At 42.4% G+C, this 19,047-nt stretch overlaps 1 pseudogene; it reads right to left on the minus strand.

The window, feature by feature from the left end:
• Positions 1 to 1,280: 1,280 nt before the first annotated feature.
• Positions 1,281 to 16,351, minus strand: LOC116589404 (annotated as a pseudogene).
• Positions 16,352 to 19,047: the final 2,696 nt, after the last annotated feature.

Raw genomic sequence — 19,047 nt, forward strand, 5'->3', positions numbered from 1 at the left:
ACAATTAATTGATAAAGGGCAGATTTCACACTTTTAGTTCCTCAACTACCACATAAATCATTTACTCACATTGGAACTTCCATATAACAACACAACAACTCCACATTTTCACCCATCTACAGGGCTACACTTAAAATGAAAAAGTTCTCACTCTTTCCCCAAAATGGAACAAACAGGCAGTCTCAGGCATTGAATCAGTTATATTTATTCCTTAAGTCCAGACACACTCATTTGACTATTCTGTTAACTAGAGATTACATTTGAAATATTACCATGGAGAGCTTGCATAAAATCACACTGGTAAGAAGGGAGAAGGAAAATAGATAATTAATACAAAGGACACATCTACATAACAAGATAGAAAAATATGCAAAGGGACTCCAGTCCTTTTCCTATTTTTGGTCACAGGCAGGAACTGAGATCTGTGACCTCCTTCTTCCACTTCCAATTCCGTGTCTTCTCATCTCTCCCAGAACCACAGTAGGTCAGTGTTCTCTGCTTCAGTAGCCAACAAACCTTTATTTTTTAAGGTCTGAGTCCTCAACAGTCTGGCTTCCTTCTGTTTCCTGTGGGTTCCTTCCACCTTTACAATTGGACTGGAAGTGCTGAGAAGCTGTGCATAGATCCTGGAACTGTGCTCAAGATCAAAGCTTTCTGCAATCCATCCAGGGTTGGAAAACACTCATCTTCATTTACCTCTTTATTTTGGTAGCAGTTCTGTTCTTTCCAACTGCTGTTGACTCACAAGGAAACCCAAACTCTCAGTTTTCCATTCCCTGAATTAATGCAGCACCAGTACTTCAGAAATAACAAATGTTTATGAAGGTTCGTTAAGATAAGTATGTCTCATTCATTCCAGAATAGGAAGCATGTACAATAGAATATTACACTCCATTCTTCTTCAGTCCATTAGCCATACATTTCTTCAGAAATATTCATATGGACAATGTTTTTTAGTCAGAGTGCACATTTCCTAAATAGAGCTGGTAACCCACCTGTAGCCTCTGGGTTCATCTGCACAACTCAAACTATATAAAACAAACACGATTTAATTCTTCAGAATAATTCAGACCTCTTCGTATTTCAAATCAAAACAATACAAAGACTCCATGAAATATGCTCATGATCAAAGAAAACATGACTTCCACTAGCAAAATTCAGCCAACCCTAGTACAGCTGAAAAAGTCAACATTTATCTTCCAATACTTGAGCATAAGGAATGAACTGACTATTCTCATAACCTCACCACAGCAGTCTATACCCAGAAAAAAAAGGGGCAAGACACCTACTCATTCAGGACTAACTTCAGAGGCTATTACCCCTGGGAATCTGCAGCTCCACGAGGAACCACCATGAGGAATCTGAGACAGTGTTGGAGCATTATGGGGACATAGCTTCAGGGCCACAGGGGAGTAATGGAGATTCAGCCCCTGGGAGTTCACCATCAACACCACAGCCTGAACTAATCCCCAGCCCTGAGAGGCTCACAGGCTCTTCTGAAGAACAAGGAGAGTTAATCACAGGTACAGGGGTCTGCACAGGCCCGCCCTCCCCAGAGCAGATGGTCAGGGAAACATCTCCTGACTGACCTCAAACTGAAGTATGGAAACAGAGTCCCACAAGAGGAAGAGAGAGGGAAGGAGAAAAGGTGGGAACCATCAGTCATGCTGTAGAATGAGACATCCCCTTACTTCAGGTCCAGGAAAACCCCTACTCTCTGGGGAATTGGCTCAACGTGTTCTCCATTAACAGGGAGGGAACAGAATCTCTTTTCATACATCCCCACAATCCAGAATCCCTTTTCTGTGTATTCCTGGTACCAACCTTTCCTCTCCACATCTCTCCTACAGACACCCAGGGCCCACTCACTTCTACGTGCATTCCTGATCTCCACCTCCCAGTAACAACACCCTGATGTGATGCCTTCATGACCCAAGACACTATAGACTCCATCATCTGAGTACTTGGGTGAGTCCTTGAAGGTCACACTAGTCTTGTCATCAGAGACAGCAAGGCTTTCATGGGTAGACTCTGGATCCAGACTGACAGTCACTGCAGAGACAGTTACCAATCATTCAAGGACTTGCCCTACCACATAACAAGGCACACAACCACCACCCCACCCCCAGATACCTAGCTGCATGCAGGAAGAGCTAAACCTCATGAGATGAGAGTCTTCTGGCTCAAGCACACAGCCTCTAACTGGAAGAAGTAAGCATAAGACTGATCTTGGGGTTAGACATGTCACAGGGCACTTGAGGGCCAGACAGGACTCCAACACTAAAGAATACCCATTTATATCCAGTATCAGCCACACCCAGTAATCTCAGCTACATGACTTTCACTGCCCCATCCCATTCCACCACCACTGATGATGATGCCAGCATCTGTATCACCACAGCACTTAAGGAGAAGTCAGCAGCCATGGGATAGTAGTAGGAGCACCCAAACAACAGAAGTAACTCACAGGCCTGGAACTTCTCCCTTTGCCAATCTACAAGAAAATGACATTGCACAAATGTGAACAGCAAATCAGAGACTTGAGGAGACTACAGACCAGTGTTAGTACCTATCTCTGAAATACACTGAACCAAGAGTTATAGGGGAAAATGTTTTGGAAGCATGCACCTTGTGAATTTATTTTTCATGCACATTACTTCTCTCTCTCCCTCCCTCTCTCTGTCTCTCTCTGTCCTCTCTGACACACTCTCTCTCTCTCTCATACATCCTCAGCCATCATGCTACACTGTTCCCATGAAACCCAAGCCATAAAGCTTAACACCACTGAGGGACAGGGTCCCGACCTAAAAAGAAGGCTCTTTGCACAGATTTCATTATCACAGTAAGCTTTCTCAATCCCTAGCCACACATCCATCCTGAAAACTAAGTTTTCATTTGAGAAAGAACTGAAGAGATCAAAATTTCTGAGGCCTCCATTTACTTATAAAGAACTGGCTGAACTGAACTTGCAGCTTGACTCAAAACCATGGTAGAGGCAATACAACTGGGTGGAGCTGCACTTGGAGGTTGACTCTCAGGCATGGGTGAGAACTCAGAACATGGCACCAGAGAAATCTTGCCCCATCAAGAGGTAATGGAGAAGATTCAAGGAAGGAGAGAGAGAAGTTCAAAGCAAGAAAGTAATAGATTTGCTTCCCTTTATCGTGGAGTATTGCAAGAAAAAATATATCTATGTGTAAGGGGAAACCCAAAAACATTGGGTCTAGTCATCTGCTTTTCCCTATAATCACCTAGAGAGATCAAAAGTAAGGACACACCACACACAATCAGTCCCCAAATATGGCTGTGTCCTAGGCCCCAGAAACAGTGAATATGTTTTGGCAGAGAGGACTTTACAGATGTAAGATTAAGGAACTGGAGATATGAATGGGCCAGGGGTTGAATAACAATTTCTCCATAAACCTAGATGGAACCTCAAACCCAATTATCCTAAGGACCATATCAAGCTACCTTCTATAAAGTGAGGTCCTGAAATGAGCAAGAGAAGAATACAGGAACCCTGTCTCTCAGTGACACAAAGTATGAACTCCTCCAATATTCATACTCTCCTTTGGGAATAAGAAAGGAAGCTAACCAATCATAGCAAATGTATATCTGTCATAAGACCCTGAGAAGTCTGCACAGTAAAGCTCTTACCTCCAATAGGACAGAGACTCCAGAACAAAATTAGAATGATTATAAAATATCACTTATTTTTGAGCATAACAAATAACATGGAGGACAAGGGGAGATGGAGAGGAGAAGGGAGTTGAGGGAAATTTGAAGGGGAGGTGAACCATGAGAGACTATGGATTCTGAAAAACAACCTGAGGGTTTTGAAGGGGCGGGGTGGGGAGGTTGAGGGAACCAGGTGGTGGGTATTAGAGAGGGCATGGATTGCATGGAGCACTGGGTGTGGTGCAAAAACAATGATTACTGTTACACTGAAAAGAAATAAATAATTTAAAAACAGAACGATTATAAAATAAGAACAGGACACTTTCTTGAATATTTGCCGACAACATGGGACCCCTATTCTCCCACAGGTTTATTCAGATAAAGTAGTATGTCCAGCTCTGATGAATTGCTTATACAAACAGATCACATGAAGTGGGCGGGCATGTCACATTTTGGAAAAGGGAACTTTCCTTGTTCTTCACTAAGACATTGGCTGACAGCAAACTCTACATTTCTATATGACAACTGACACATATTAGCAATGAAGAGGAATCAAGCGGAGGAGAAGAAGGAAGAGGAGAAAGGGAGTTGGTGTTCCATTATGAGACTCTACAGTGCACCCAGAGCTATGCTGTGCACTTCTGTGGACCAAGCGCACTCTTCACCTCATTTCCACAGCAAGCTGTTCATTAGAAATTTTCCTTCCAATTTCATGAATAAGATCAGATCAGACATTTGTTCCCATCACATTATGAACCCACCAATGTGAAAGTGTTAATTCTATTGTAAGGGTGTCTGTCCTTACAAAATAAAAAGAGCAGGGCGCCTGGGTGGCTCAGTGGGTTAAGCCGCTGCCTTCGGCCCAGGTCATGATCTCAGGGTCCTGGGATCGAGTCCCGCATCAGGTTCTCTGCTCCACAGGGAGCCTGCTTCCTCCTCTCTCTCTCTCTGCCTGCCTCTCTGCCTACTTGTGATCTCTCTGTGTCAAATGAATAAATAAAATCTTTTAAAAAATAAAATAAATAAAAATAAAATAAAATAAAATAAAAAGAGCATATATAAGGTATACTTAAAAACACAGGCATTTCAATCCAGCAGAGAATGGGGTGATGCTAGAAGAAGACTATTTAATCCACGTTTTTAACTGATAAGTCCCAAGATTCAGTGAGGTTCTCTGAAGAGTTTTCCTCACACATCTGGTCCCCATAGACTCTTACACCCCTGGCTCCCCCTTCTCTGTTCTCACAGGCTGTATCCCTCATCATAAATAGAAACAGCCAGGACAGAAAAGGCACATGTTATGGATTCAAATCAGAGGATTATTGGCCTAGATCCATAACCCACCCCAGTGCTAGAAGGTGCTCTGGATAAACTTTCATTGCATTAGCAACCCTAGGATCATACTCCTCCCCCCAGCTACTATGGGAAGGGTGAGATGGCCTCATTATCTGAAGCAAATCCAGTTAGAAAATTACTTCCAAACACCTTAAAATAAATATGTCTTTTCTGAAATCTCTCAAACACCTATCAAGGAGTTTATTACTTTTTGCATACCCAGTAACTTGCATGTCCTTTGTTTACTTCCAACTCTGACCACCATGGCTGTTATTTGTGGTCTCTCTTCTACCTAAAGCCACCCAAAGTGTCTCTTCTACCCTCAGCCACTGAAAGTGTCTCTAAGAGGAATCACAGGCTCTCTACGTTCCTTCTCATCTCCTTCTCTCTTCTCCAACCAGCTTTTCATTCCCTGACGTACTCCCAAATTTTCTCTGGTAAACAATTTTCACTCCTCTGAGCTTCTCCTATTGCAATCCTCACATATTGCCCCTAATAAATCTAACCAGTACTGAGCCCATCAGGTAAACCCAGAATTCTCATCATCACTAGCTCTCATGGTGATTCAAATTAAAACCACATTGAGATATCACCTTACACCAGTTAGAATGGCCAAAATTAACAAGACAGGAAACAACATGTGTTGGAGGGGATGTGGAGAAAGGGGAACCCTCTGACATTGTTGGTGGGAATGCAAGTTGTTGCAGCCACTTTGGAGAACAGTGTGGAGATTCCTTAAGAAATTAAAAATAGAACTTCCCTATGACCCTGCCATTGCACTCCTGGGTATCTACCCCAAAGATACAGATGCCATGGAAAGAAGGGCCATCTGTTCCCCAATGTTTATATCAGCAATGGCCATGGTCACCAAACTGTGGAAAGAACCAAGATGTCCTTTAATGGATGAATGGATATAGAAGATGTGGTCCATAAACACTATGGAGTATTATGCCTCCATCAGAAAGGATGAATACCCAACTTTTGTAGCAACATGGACAGGACTGGAAGAGATTATGCTGAGTGAAATAAGTCAAGCACCGAGAGTCAATTATCATATGGTTTCACTTATTTGTGGAGTATAACAAATAGCATGGAGGACATGGGGAGTTAGGGAGGAGAAGGAAGTTGGGGGAAATTGGAAGGGGAGGTGAACCATGAGAGACTATGGACTCTGAAAAACAACCTGAGGGGTTTAAAGTGGCAAGGGGATGGGAGGTTGGGGTACCAGGTGGTGGGTATTATAGAGGGCACAGATTGCATGGAGCACTGGGTGTGGTGCAAAAATAATGAATACTGTTATGCTGAAAATAAATAAAAATAAATTTAAAAAAATTTTTAAAAGGAGAGATAATGGTTGTGAACAACTATAAGTTACTGTACTTTAAAAAGTTAATTTCTTATGCTGTATTACAAACACATACATAAGATTTCATATATAATGGCCAGTATCTCACAAACCCACTACCAGGACTCCCTAAACATCCTGGAGGCTCTGGATATGAGAATCAGAACAGCTGACCTAAAGAAAACTACATCCAAAATAACCATGGAGGTTTAGGGGAAGATACCTGGCTCGGACAAGGAGTCAGAGCATGCAGAAGCAAAAGAAGACCATCTTTCCAGAGTAACAGAAAAAAAAAAAAAAGAAAAAAGAAAAAGCCAGGAAACCCAAAGCAAGATCCAAAAAGAGATAGGAATTTCAGGGTAAAATGGATTCAGAAAAAGGATCCCTTATGGAAGATCTGAGTCTTAAGCAGGCAAGCTTGATTTCTGAAATCTTCCAGAGACAGCAATTTTGAAGTACACTGTCAATGCCACTGTCCAACTGGCATTAAAAATGACCACTCTGGGGCGCCTGGGTGGCTCAGTGGGTTGGGCCGCTGCCTTCGGCTCAGGTCATGATCTCGGGGTCCTGGGATCGAGTCCCGCATCGGGCTCTCTGCTCAGCGGGGAGCCTGCTTCCCTCTCTCTCTCTGTCTGCCTGCCTCTCCATCTACTTGTGATTTCTCTCTGTCAAATAAATAAATAAAATCTTTAAAAAAAAAAAAAATGACCACTCTGTTGTCACTGGACCAACAAACTATCAGTTGAACAAGGTGTGTTCAGAGGGTATTGCTAATTCTAACAGCAATCTACAGTCGAGGATGGGTCAGAATAGAGGCAGATCTGTGTTCCCAAGGACAGTCCCTGCAGTCTTCAGAACACAACAAACATAACAAGGAGATCAGGGACACCAACCCTATCCTGGTGTGAGGTCCAATGACAGAGAAGGTGGCACAGTGGAGGCTGGGGAGGTAAAGCCATGGGAAACTGAGTCACTTACCTGCATACAGTTTTGCCTTCTTCAGGGCTGCGAGGGAAGACACCCTGGTAAGACCTGAGGCAGAACAAGTCTGCATAGTATTGATCTACTGACACTTGACTCCACTTTGTGCTGCAGGTGACACTATAACAGAGTAAAGAGAGAGGCTAGAGAGTAGATATCCTTCTGACATGGTCAGACAATAGGATGTTCTGGGAAATTCCCTGGACCACAGGTCAGAGAGCCAGCATTGGAGGCTGAGTTCCATGCCTGCCAGTTGCTGCTGGGTGACCTTTGCTAAGTTAGTGTCCTGAGTCTTAAAAACCACAACATTGAAATACAAACTCTGAGAAACAAACAGAGCGCTTTGGAGGGGAGAGGGGTGGGAGGTTGGGTGAGCCTGGTGGTGGGTATTATGGAAGGCACATAATACTTGGAGCACTGGGCGTGCTGCATAAATAATGAATTCTGGGGTGCCTGGGTGGCTCAGTGGGTTAAGCCGCTGCCTTCGGCTCAGGTCATGATCTCAGGGTCCTGGGATCGAGTCCCGCATCAGGCTCTCTGCTCGGCAGGGAGCCTGCTTCCTCCTCTCTCTCTCTCTGCCTGCCTCTCTGCCTACTTGTGATCTCTCTCTGTCAAATAAACAAAAAAAATAAAATCTTAAAAAAAAAATAATGAATTCTGGAACACTGAAAAAAATTTAACAAAATAAGAGATACATGTAGTTGAATAGTCAAAACATCAAAATAAGAGTTAAATTTAAAATCAAAAGCACTTTTAACTATTAAAATTTTATTCTCCTATGGACAAGTAGATTTAAGAGTCAACCAAGGAAAACAATTTTAAGCAGAAAAGACAAAATTTAAAAAATAAATAAATAAATTCAGCAGAGTCCAAAGAGACAAATGAAAATAACATAAAACTGAACAATTGATTATAACATTAAGAATCTCTAAGGTGAAAAAACTCTTAAGTTATTCATTCAATTTTATGCACACAAGCATTGCAAGGCCAGTTATCTATATGCATTTGATTTTCTAAACAATAGAAGAGGCACAACTTCTGTGGAAACACTGAACCCATAAGAGTCAGGTAGATCTCCTGGGGCCAAGGAGAAGAATTTTAATCTCTAAAGAAATTTAATGTTTAAAAAAAATTGGTAGCAGTGTGGGAGGTACTCAGCATAAATACAGTCAGCATCTAAATCTGTTTCTTCTTCTTTTTTTTTTTTTATGGGGTGCAGCAAGATTCAACAATATGTCAAAGTGTGCATTTCAAATAAATTCTGGATAAAAAATAGTATTCCTTCAGAGAACAATACACTATGTCCAACTATTCTTCATTACCAAAAGAAAATACATAATACTTACAAATTTCATCCACAGAATTTTTCTGAAATGAATCCCAAATCAATTGCATCCCAAAATAAAGAAATTTTCATGTGGAAAGAAAAACATGCAAAATTTTTATTCCATCTGCTTTCAATTTGCTTTAAAGGTCAAAAATTATACAATGTATGAAAATATTTTAGGGCATAAAGTATACATTACTCCATGAATGTAAGAAATCATTATTACATCCAATGATCTCTACGAAAGAGAGATATGGGAAATAACAGAAAGGGGAGATGAAATAAGGACAGGGTTGTTAGGTGAGCTCTACGGTTAAAGTGGCCAATTGTTCTCAGAAAACACATCACTGGACCAGCAACAACTTATCCCACAACATTCCCACCCAAGCTCTGCCCAGTCCTCTACCCAACACTTTGTGAGCAGTACCTCCAGGAACTGGAGCAAAAAGACTCTCCCACGATGGTGTTGTGTGGAAGGATCACAATCCTGAATTTAATGACCCCCATTTATTTATATAGTTTCTCTAAAATATTCCAGGGTATTCAGGTTGACTGAGAACCAGTTGCATTGAAAACTAAAAGCTACAAAGGCGGTGGGTAGATCAATTCACGATGCACAACAGACTTCAGTGACCAACATCATTCCAGGTTTCAAAGCACCATGTGTGAAAAAATAGCCCAGATGGGGAAAGCCCATGGAGCAAGTTCTGCCTCCCACCAGTTTCCACTTCTGCACCAGAGATGGGTCCTCATGTCTCTGCATGAAACAGAAAAGGGACACTATGGCTTAGGGGGCAAGAGTCCCAAGGACATCCAGACAGTCACTCACGAGCCAGGTAAACAGATTCCCCCGCATCGGAAAGGCAACACAGAAAACAGGTGAGCTGAGAACCAGAATGTCTCCTACAAACGTGACACAGAAACTTCTGGGAAAAGAACACAACATACCAAGTTCTGTCTGGAGTTCATCTGAAAACAAAGTGAAAAATACACATAAACTCCCATCTCTAAGAGCAGCAAAGACTGCACCTGGAAAACCCACAAGAGCATCTATATGTCTCCATGAAGATCTAACTCCAAACTCCTCAAGCCTCCACAGCCCCACGTGTCCTCTCTGGTTCTCCTCAGCACCCTGCTCCTGGTCAAGGGCCCTACTGTCCGCCTTTCCTCTGCACCAGCTCCCACACTTGTCTGCCTTGGCCCTGTCCTGCCTTACCTCTGGCCTTCAGTGCCTCCTCCTTTATTTGCTGGACCTCCTCCTTGTCTTTGTGCAGGTTCCCCCATTTCTGCCTCTCCTGGTGCTTTGCAGTATGTTCTCTCATGATGTAGAAGACAGCCCCAAGGAGTAGGAGCATCAGCACAGTAAAGACCACCATGAAAGCCATTTCCAGGGAGAACTCTGAGGGAAGAAGGGTTCTTTGCCCAGCCAGACACCCCATCAGGGCACTGCTCAGGACGGCCCAGTCCAGCACACACAGGGACCCCCAACCAGACCATCCCACTCTTCCAGGAGTGGGAAGTAGTACTGAACTGGGATGAAAATGGCCATGCCTTCTCCTGGCCCAGGATGGGGTTGAGGACTGAGCAGGTCACATTCCTTGAAGAACTGTCCCTCACCACAAGAGTGGCCTCTATGGTGAACAGCCCTGAAGCATCTTGGGCTTGGGTCTCAGAGAACGTCAGGAACTTGTCCCCACTGATAGCTCTCCATTGCCCTTGGGGCTTTGGGAACCACCATGAGGCCATGCACACAACTCGGACCCTGTCCTTCTCTGGCCCTGTGATGTGTACTTAAGGGGCAGAACCCATACCTGAAGAGAGAATCTGGAAAGAACAGGGAGGCCGCCCAGAGCCCAGGGATTCCAGCAGAACCTTCCTCTGTACTCAACTCCAAGGGTAGCATGGCATTTTGGTAGATCCCTGTGGGAGTGTTTCCTACAAGGATTAATTTAAGGGGTCCTGCCATGGGGAACAGAAGGAAGAATCATGGAAACCTACAGCAGGCCCAGAGGGAAGGCTCTTCTCCCTAACCATGAGGGTGGGAATTCCATCATTCAGAGTGATGGAGGAATTTGGATCCAGGGTCCATCCTTCTCTGCTCTTCTCAGCTCACACACTCTCCAGTGCACCTGTGGGTGCACCCACTGCCACTAAGTCCTCAGTTCTTGTGTGTGTGTGTGTGTGTGTATGTATGTGTGTGTGTGTGAGAGAGAGAAAGAGAGAGAGAGAGAGACTAATTACTTTTTGTTTAGTCTACTTTCTTTTTTTTTTAATGATAATAAATAATTTTGATGTGTTCTTATTTTCTCAGGAATCCCCCGCCCCCATCTGAAGCCAACTATATGGCTTTCCCATCAATATCCCTGTTCTGTTTTTTTTCTTTAAATTTCTTTTCAGCATAGCAGTATTCACTGTTTTTGCACCACACCCAGTGCTCCATGCAATATGTGCCCTCCTTAATACCCACCACCTGGCTCCCCCAACCTCCCAGCCCCCACCCCTTCAAAACCCTCAGATTGTTTTTCAGAGTTCATAGTCTCTCATGGTTCACCTCCCCTTCCAATTTCCCTCAACTTCCTTCTCCTCTCCATCTCCCCTTGTCCTCCATGTTATTTGTTATGCTCCACAAATAAGTGAAACCATATGATAATTGGCTCTTTCTGCTTGACTTATTTCACTCAGCATAATCTCTTCCAGTCCCGAACTTTTGGGACTTCATCAAGATCAAAAGCTTCTGCACAAAAACGGAAACAGTCAACAAAACAAAGAGGCAACCCACGGATGAAAGAAGATATTTGCAAATGACAGTACAGACAAAAGGTTGATATCCAGGATCTATAAAGAACTTTTCAAACTCAACACACACAAAGCTGATAATCATATCAAAAAATGGGCAGAAGATATGAACAGACACTTCTCCAAAGAAGACTTACAAATGGCTATCAGACACATTAAAAAATGTTCATCATCACTAGCCATTAGGGAGATTCAAATTAAAATCACATTGAGATACCACTTTACACCAGTTAGAGGGGCCAAAATTAGCAAGACAGGAAACACCATGTGTTGGAGAGGATGTGGAGAAACAGGGAACCCTCTTACACTGTTGGTGGGAATGCAAGTTGGTGCAGCCACTTTGGAGAACAGTATGGAGATTCCTCAAGAAATAAAAATAGAGCTTCCCTTTGACCCTGCCATTGCACTACTGGGTATTTACCCTAAGGATACAGATGTAGTGAAAAGAAGTGCCATCTGTACCCCAATTTTTATAGCTGCAATGGCTACGGTCGCCAAACTGTGGAAAGAACCAAGCTGCCCTTCAACCGACAAATGGATAAGGAAGATGTGGTCCATATATATTAGGGAGTATTATGCCTCCATCAGAAAGGATGAATACCCAACTTTTGTAGCCACATGGACAGGACTGGAAGAGATTCTGCTGAGTGAAATAAGTCAAGCAGCAAGAGTCAACTATCATATGGTTTCATTTATTTGTGGAGCATAACAAATAGCATGGAGGACATGGGGAGATAGAAAGGAGAAGGGAGTAGGGAGAAATTGGAAGGGGAAGTGAACCATGAGTGACTATGGACTCTGAAAAACAAATTTGAGGGTTTTGAAGGGGAGGGCAGTCGGGGAGGTCAGGGTACCAGATGGTGGGTATTATATGGGCACGGATTGCATGGAGCACTGGGTGTGGTGCAAAAATAATGAATACTGTTATGCTGAAAATAAAAAATAAATTTAAAAAAAAGAGCTTTCTTCCTACTATTTTAGGGACAAGATTCTGAGTTGGAAGATTATAGTTTTAATTATATTTCCTCTAAAAGACTGAAGATTTATGCGTAAGACTTGTTAAGATTAGCCGAACACAGCCCAGATGAGCTGAACTCCCTGAATGCCAGACTAAATACATGTCTGTTGTTATAGACCATGAGATTTCTTTGTCTCTGTTACACAGCATTATAGCAGCAATCTGCAGCTTACACATAAAAGCAATATTTCTACCATTAAACAATCAATTAAAAAAAAAAAAAAAACTGTGAGTGCCTGAAGTCCCTTCTCTCCACGCCTCCAAAGTGTCCTTCTCCCCAAATCTCCTCGCTCAGCTGGGTCTACTTTCCAAAACTCTATGATGCTGGAGTGCTCCCTTCCCACCACACTGCCCCTACATGAATGCAGGGGTCCATCCTGTCCACCCCATAACTACATCCAGGCCTCCAGTCTTGCTTACTATACATACACCCTCCATTATAGCTGCCAAAGCAAACCTGCCCTCACACAACTCACTCCACTGCTCTGTTGAAAATTCCCTCAGCCCTGCATCTAAATGACATAAGAGCACATGAAGCCTTTCATGGTCTGGAATTACCACCCTCAATACCCCACAAACAAAACTCCTATCCACTTACTCCCCAATACCACCATCTGCACCCTTCAGGGAGTACACACTCCATTCCAAGGACAATTGGGTTGACTGCTCAGACCCACAGTCACCATGCATGTATACGCCACACAGATCCATTAACCAGAAGGCCATTTCAGAACACTGAAGTGTTTGAGTGTGCTTCACTCAAATATCAGCTTAAGTGTGCGTAACTCATGGGCTTCTCCTGATAAATCCTTTCTCTGTGCACCTGGACTAGGAACACCTCTATGTTCCAGATAGTCACTTCTCACAACCATCCTATTCACCTCCAAACCAATCATATGGCCTCTCTCTCTGCCCAGACTCACCAGCCACACTCCTTCCTCAGGTGCCTCACATGGGTTGTTCTTCTGCTTAAAACTCTCACCCCTAAAATATTTATTTGGCTAAATCTCTACTCACCACCATCTAACATTGTCTATAACCCATCTATTTGGCTATTAATTGTCTGTATAATATAAACTCTACAGGGCAGGGAACGTTATTTGTTACACTGAGATATCCAGGTGCAGACAACAATACATATCACGTACCAGGAGTTCTGTATATAAAACTGAATAAATGAAGAGTGAAAGACCCACTTTCCCTCTTGTATAAATTGAGGGCTATTAATTTAGATCCTGAGGTGGCACCGAATTCCAGTACTGCAGATGAATAAATACCAATCAGCAACCCACCTGCCACCTTCAGTTCCAAACTGGCCTTTTCATAGAAGATTCTTATTTGGAAGAAACAGGTATACAGCCCGTTGTCAAAAGCCTGGACATTGTGGATGTGCACAGCAGCCTCCCTCTGGGTGAGGAAATCCTCACCACTGAGGTTCTCCCTCTGTACTGAGCCAACAGTTCTTCTCTCTGCTCCCTCTGGTTTTGATAGATGAACACTGCTTCTGAGAACTTGAAGTGGAACCACCACAGCTCCATATTCTCTACATCCATAGCCAGGGACACACGACATGGCAGCATGATGTCTGCAGCTAACATTGCCACAATGGGTTTCGAGGGGCCAATCACCATAAACTGCTCTGTGGCCACAGACATAGGAGTGAGAAAGCTGGAGAGAAGGAGGACAGGGAAGGAAACACGTTGTCAGGAGGGAGCCCCTGAATAAGGAATTCAGCTGTGACAACTCCTAATGGGACAATTTTAACCTACAACTTTGAAACACACAAATGGTGTCAAAGCGACTCCTCAGCAGCCTGTGCTCCTGACTCCAGGCCCTTCCATGAAGGACTCTCTAACTTAGTAGGTCCAACCTTCCACAGGCATCACAATAACCAGGAAGGCCTGTGAAACACAGACTGCTGGGCTCTACCCCAAGGCCTCCTGGTTCAGCAGGTCTGGAGTGGGTCCAAGAATGTGCATTTCTAAGGAGGTGCTGAGAAGCTTATACTGATGTTCCAGGGACCACACTCTGAGAACCACAGCTCTAACCTGCCTCCTCTTAGAACAAGACTGAAAACACACCAAAGAGCACTACTGTGGCCTAGTGGTAACATCCTACTCATGGCACCACACCTGAAACTTCCCTAAACTCACTCCTAAAGTTATTGTATTTGCCCATGTCTTTTTCTTCTACTGAATTATATGTGTGCTAGAAACTAGACCTCACAGTTACTTCCATTAAAACCTGCCTTCATTCCACTTCATTCCTACAGGACTTAAACCATGTCCCTTCTCTACCAAAGCCCTTCAATGATTCTGCAGTTGCCCAAGTGATCCCAAGCCCATTAAGGAAGACCCTCCCTGCTCTCTGATCCCCAACTCCTGCTTCTCTCCCCATCATTCACTCTTCTCTGGCCCACACTCACCTCCTCTGGTCCTTGAACACCCAGGTACACCAACAGCTTTGTCTGGCTGCTCCTCACTGTGGAGAATCTCTTCCCATGGGATCCAGACAGGCTCCTCCTATCTCCTCCATGTCTTTGTTGCCATCTCACAGCATACAATGACCACCTTATGGGGCATTGCTGCCTGCCATTTGCCATCCTCCAGCCCTGACTGCTGCACCTGCTCTATGTCTTTATCCCATGCTCTCCACTTCTCTAACAGACATAGATTGTATGGGGTAGTGGTATTTCAAACTCGCTGTCCGTGCCAGAATGTAAGCTCTGTAAAGATAGAAACTGTCTGCTTTGTTCACAGAGTAGCACCTAACACGAACTCAGTACCCTATAAATATTTGTGAAATAAAAGTACCAGTAAATCCAGGAAACAAAAAGTCAATAAAACTAGGAAACAAAAAAAGGTACTTATTTTCATAGTTTCCATAGTGAAATTAACATTTTTTTTTTACTTTAGAAGACATAAACCCATTAGCGAAGTGTCATGCTCCCCTGCCCTTATTTTGCAGTGCTCTGATTCTTCTTATGTGTTTAATTTCTTTTTTAACCGTTAAAAAATTATTTATTTATTTATTATTGTTTGTTTGTTTTATTTCTATTCAGCATAACAGTATTCATTTTTTTTTGCACCACACCCAGTGCTCCATGCAATACCTCCCCTCCCTAATACCCAACACCTGGTTCTCGCAAACTCCCACCCCCCCCTTTCAAAACCCTCAGGTTGTTTTTCAGGGTTCATAGTCTCTCATGGTTCACCTCCCCTTCCAATTTCCATCAGCTCCCTTCTCCTCTCCATCTCCCCTTGTCCTCCATGTTATTTGTTATGCTCCAAATATAAGTGAAACTATATGATAATTGACTCTCGCTGCTTGACTTATTTCACTCAGCAGAATCTCCTCCAGTCCCATTCATGTTGATACAAATGTTGGCTATTCATCATTTCTGATGGAGGCATAATTCTCCATAGTGTATATGGACCACATCTTTCTTATCCATTCATCCGTTGAAGGGCAGCTTGGTTCTTTTCACAGTTTGGCGACCGTGGCCATTGTTGCTATAAACATTGGGGTACAGATGGCCCTTCTTTTCATGACATCTGTATCTTTGGGGTAAATACCCAGTACTGCAATGGCAGGATCATAGGGAAGCTCTACTTTTAATTTCTTGAGGAATCTCCATACTGTTCTCCAAAGTGGCTGAACCAACTTGCATTCCCACCAACAGTGTAAGAGGGTTGCTGTCTTGGTGATCACAGCTTTGTAGTAAATTTTGAAATCAGGTAACATTATGCCGCCAGTTTTATTTTTGTTTTGCGACATTTCCTTAGCAATTCGGGGTCTCTTCTGATTCCATACAAATTTTAGGATTACTTGCTCTTTGAAAACTACCTGTGGAATTTCGTTCAGAATGCATTGAAAATACAGATTGCTCTAGGCAGTATAGATATTTTAACAATGTTTATTCTTCTGATCCAAGAGCATAGAATGGTCTTCTATCTCTTTGTATCTTCTTTGATTTCTTTCATGAGTGTTCTGTAGTTCCTCAAGTGCAGTTCCTTTACCTCTTTGGTTAGGTTTATTCCCAGGAATCTTATAGTTCTGGGTGCTATAGTAAATGGAATCGATTCTCTAATTTCCCTTTCTGTATTTTCATTGTTAATGTATAAGAAAGCCACTGGTTTCTGTACATTGACTTTGTATCCTGCCAGGTTACTGAATTGCTGTATGAGTTTTAGTAGTTTGGGGGTGGAGTCTTTTGAGTTTTCCATATAAAGAATCATGTCATCCATTGCCAATTTGGATACCTTTTATTTCTCTTTGTTGTCTGATTGCTGTTGCTAGGACTTCTAATACTATGTTAAACAAGAGTGGTGAGAGTGGGCATCCTTGTCATATTCCTGATCTCAATGATAAGGCTGTGAGCTTTTTCCCATTGAGGATGATATTTGCTGTGGGTCTTTCATAGATCTTATGAAGTTCAGGAAATTTCCCTCTATCCCTATACTTTGAAGCGTTTTAATCAGGAACGGATGCTGGATTTTGTCAAATGCTTTTTCTGCAGCAACTGAGAGGACCATGTGGTTCTTCTCTCTTCTCTTATTGATTTGATATATCCCATTGATTTATTTGTGAATGTTGAACCATCCTTGCAGCCCAGGGATGAATCCCACCTGGTCATGGTGGATAATCTTTTAAATGTCCTGTTGGATCCTGTTTGCTAGGATCTTGTTGAGAATCTTAGCATCCATATTCATCAGTTATATTGGTCTGAAATTCTCCTTTACAGTGGGGTCTTTGACTGGTTTGGGGATCATGGTAATGCTGGCTTCATTAAAAGAGTCCGGAATTTTTCCTTCTTCTTCAATTTTTTGAAACAGCTTCAGGAGAATAGGTCTTATTTCTTCTTTGAAAGTTTGGTAGAATTATCCAGGGAATCTGTCAGGTCCCGGGCTCTTGTTTTTTGGGAGGTTTTTGATCACTGCTTCAATCTCATTACTAGATATCGGTCTATTCAGGTTGTCCATTTCTTCCTGGCTCCATTTTGGGAGTTTATAGTTTTCCAGGAATGCTTCCATTTCATCTAGGTTGCTTAGCTTATTAGCATATAACTGTTGATAATAACTTCTGATGATTGTTTCTACTTCCTTGGTGTTCGTTGTGATCTCTACCTTTTCATTCATAATTTTATGAATTTGGGCTTTCTCTCTTTTCTTTTGCATTAGTGTGGCCAATGGTTTATCGACCTTACTGATTCTTTCAAAAAACCAACTTCTAGTTTCATTGATATGTTCTACTGTATCTCTAGTTTCTACCTCATTGATCTCTGCTCTAATCTTGATTATTTCCCTTCCTATGTGTGGAGTTGGTTTGATTCATTGTTGATTCTCTAGTTCTTTAAGGTGTAGAGACAGCTGGTGTATTCTGGATTTTTCCATTTTTTTGAGGTAGGCTTGGATGGCTATGTATTTCCCCCTTAGTACCACCTTGCCATATCCCATAGGTTTTTGACCAAAGTGTCTTCATTCTTATTGGTTTCCATGAATTTTAAGGTCTTCTTTGATCTCCTGGTTGATCCAAGCATTCTTAAGCAAGGTGGTCTTTAGCTTCCAGGTGTTTGAGTTCCTTCCAAACTTTCCCTTGTGATTGAGCTCCAGTTTCAAAGCATTCTGATCTGAGAATATGCACGGAATAATGTCAGTCTTTTGGTATCAGTTGAATCCTGGTTTGTGACCCAGTATGTGATCTATTTTGGAGAAGGTTTCATGTGCACTTGAGAAGAATGAGCATTCAGTTGTTTTAGGGTGGAATATTCTGTATTTATCTATGGGGGCCATCTGGTCAAATGTGTCATTGAATGTTCTCGTTTCTTTATTGATTTTCTGCTTGGACTATCTGTCTATTACTTAGAGAGGTGTGTTAAGCTCTCCTACTACTAATGTATTTATATCAATATGACTCTTTATCTTGATTAATAGTTTTCTTACTTAATTGGCTGCTCACATATTGGGGCATAGATATTTACAATTGTTATATCATCTTGGTGGATAGTCCCTTTAAGAATGATGTAGTGTCCTTCTGTATCTCTGACTATAGTCTTTAGTTTAAAAATCTAATTTATCTGATAGGAGAATAGCTACCCCAGCCTTCTTTTGAAGCCCATTGGCATGAAAGATGCTTCTCCATCCCTTCACTTTCAGTCTGGGTGTATCCTTAGGTTCAAAATGCATCTCTTGTAGACAACATATGGATGGGTCCTGTCATTTTATCCAATCTGCAATCCTGTGCCATTTTGTGGGTGCATTTAGGCCATTCACATTGAAGGTGATTATTGATAGATATGTTTTTATTGACATCGTGTTACCTTTTAAGTCTTTCTTTCTGTTGATTGTCTCTATATTTCTGTTCAATGCTATTCTTAGGATTTTTCCTCTTTTAATAGAACCCCCCTTAATATTTCCTGCAGTGTCGGCTTGGTGGTCACATACTCTTTTTTAAGCCTTGCCGGTCTTGGAAACTCTTTATCTCTCCATCCATTTTGAATGTCAGTCTTGCTGGATAAAGTATTCTTGGCTGCATGTTCTTCTCATTTAGTGCCCTGAATATATCTTG

Source organism: Mustela erminea, chromosome 4 (genome assembly GCF_009829155.1).
Source record: "Mustela erminea isolate mMusErm1 chromosome 4, mMusErm1.Pri, whole genome shotgun sequence".
Taxonomy (NCBI): domain Eukaryota; kingdom Metazoa; phylum Chordata; class Mammalia; order Carnivora; family Mustelidae; genus Mustela; species Mustela erminea.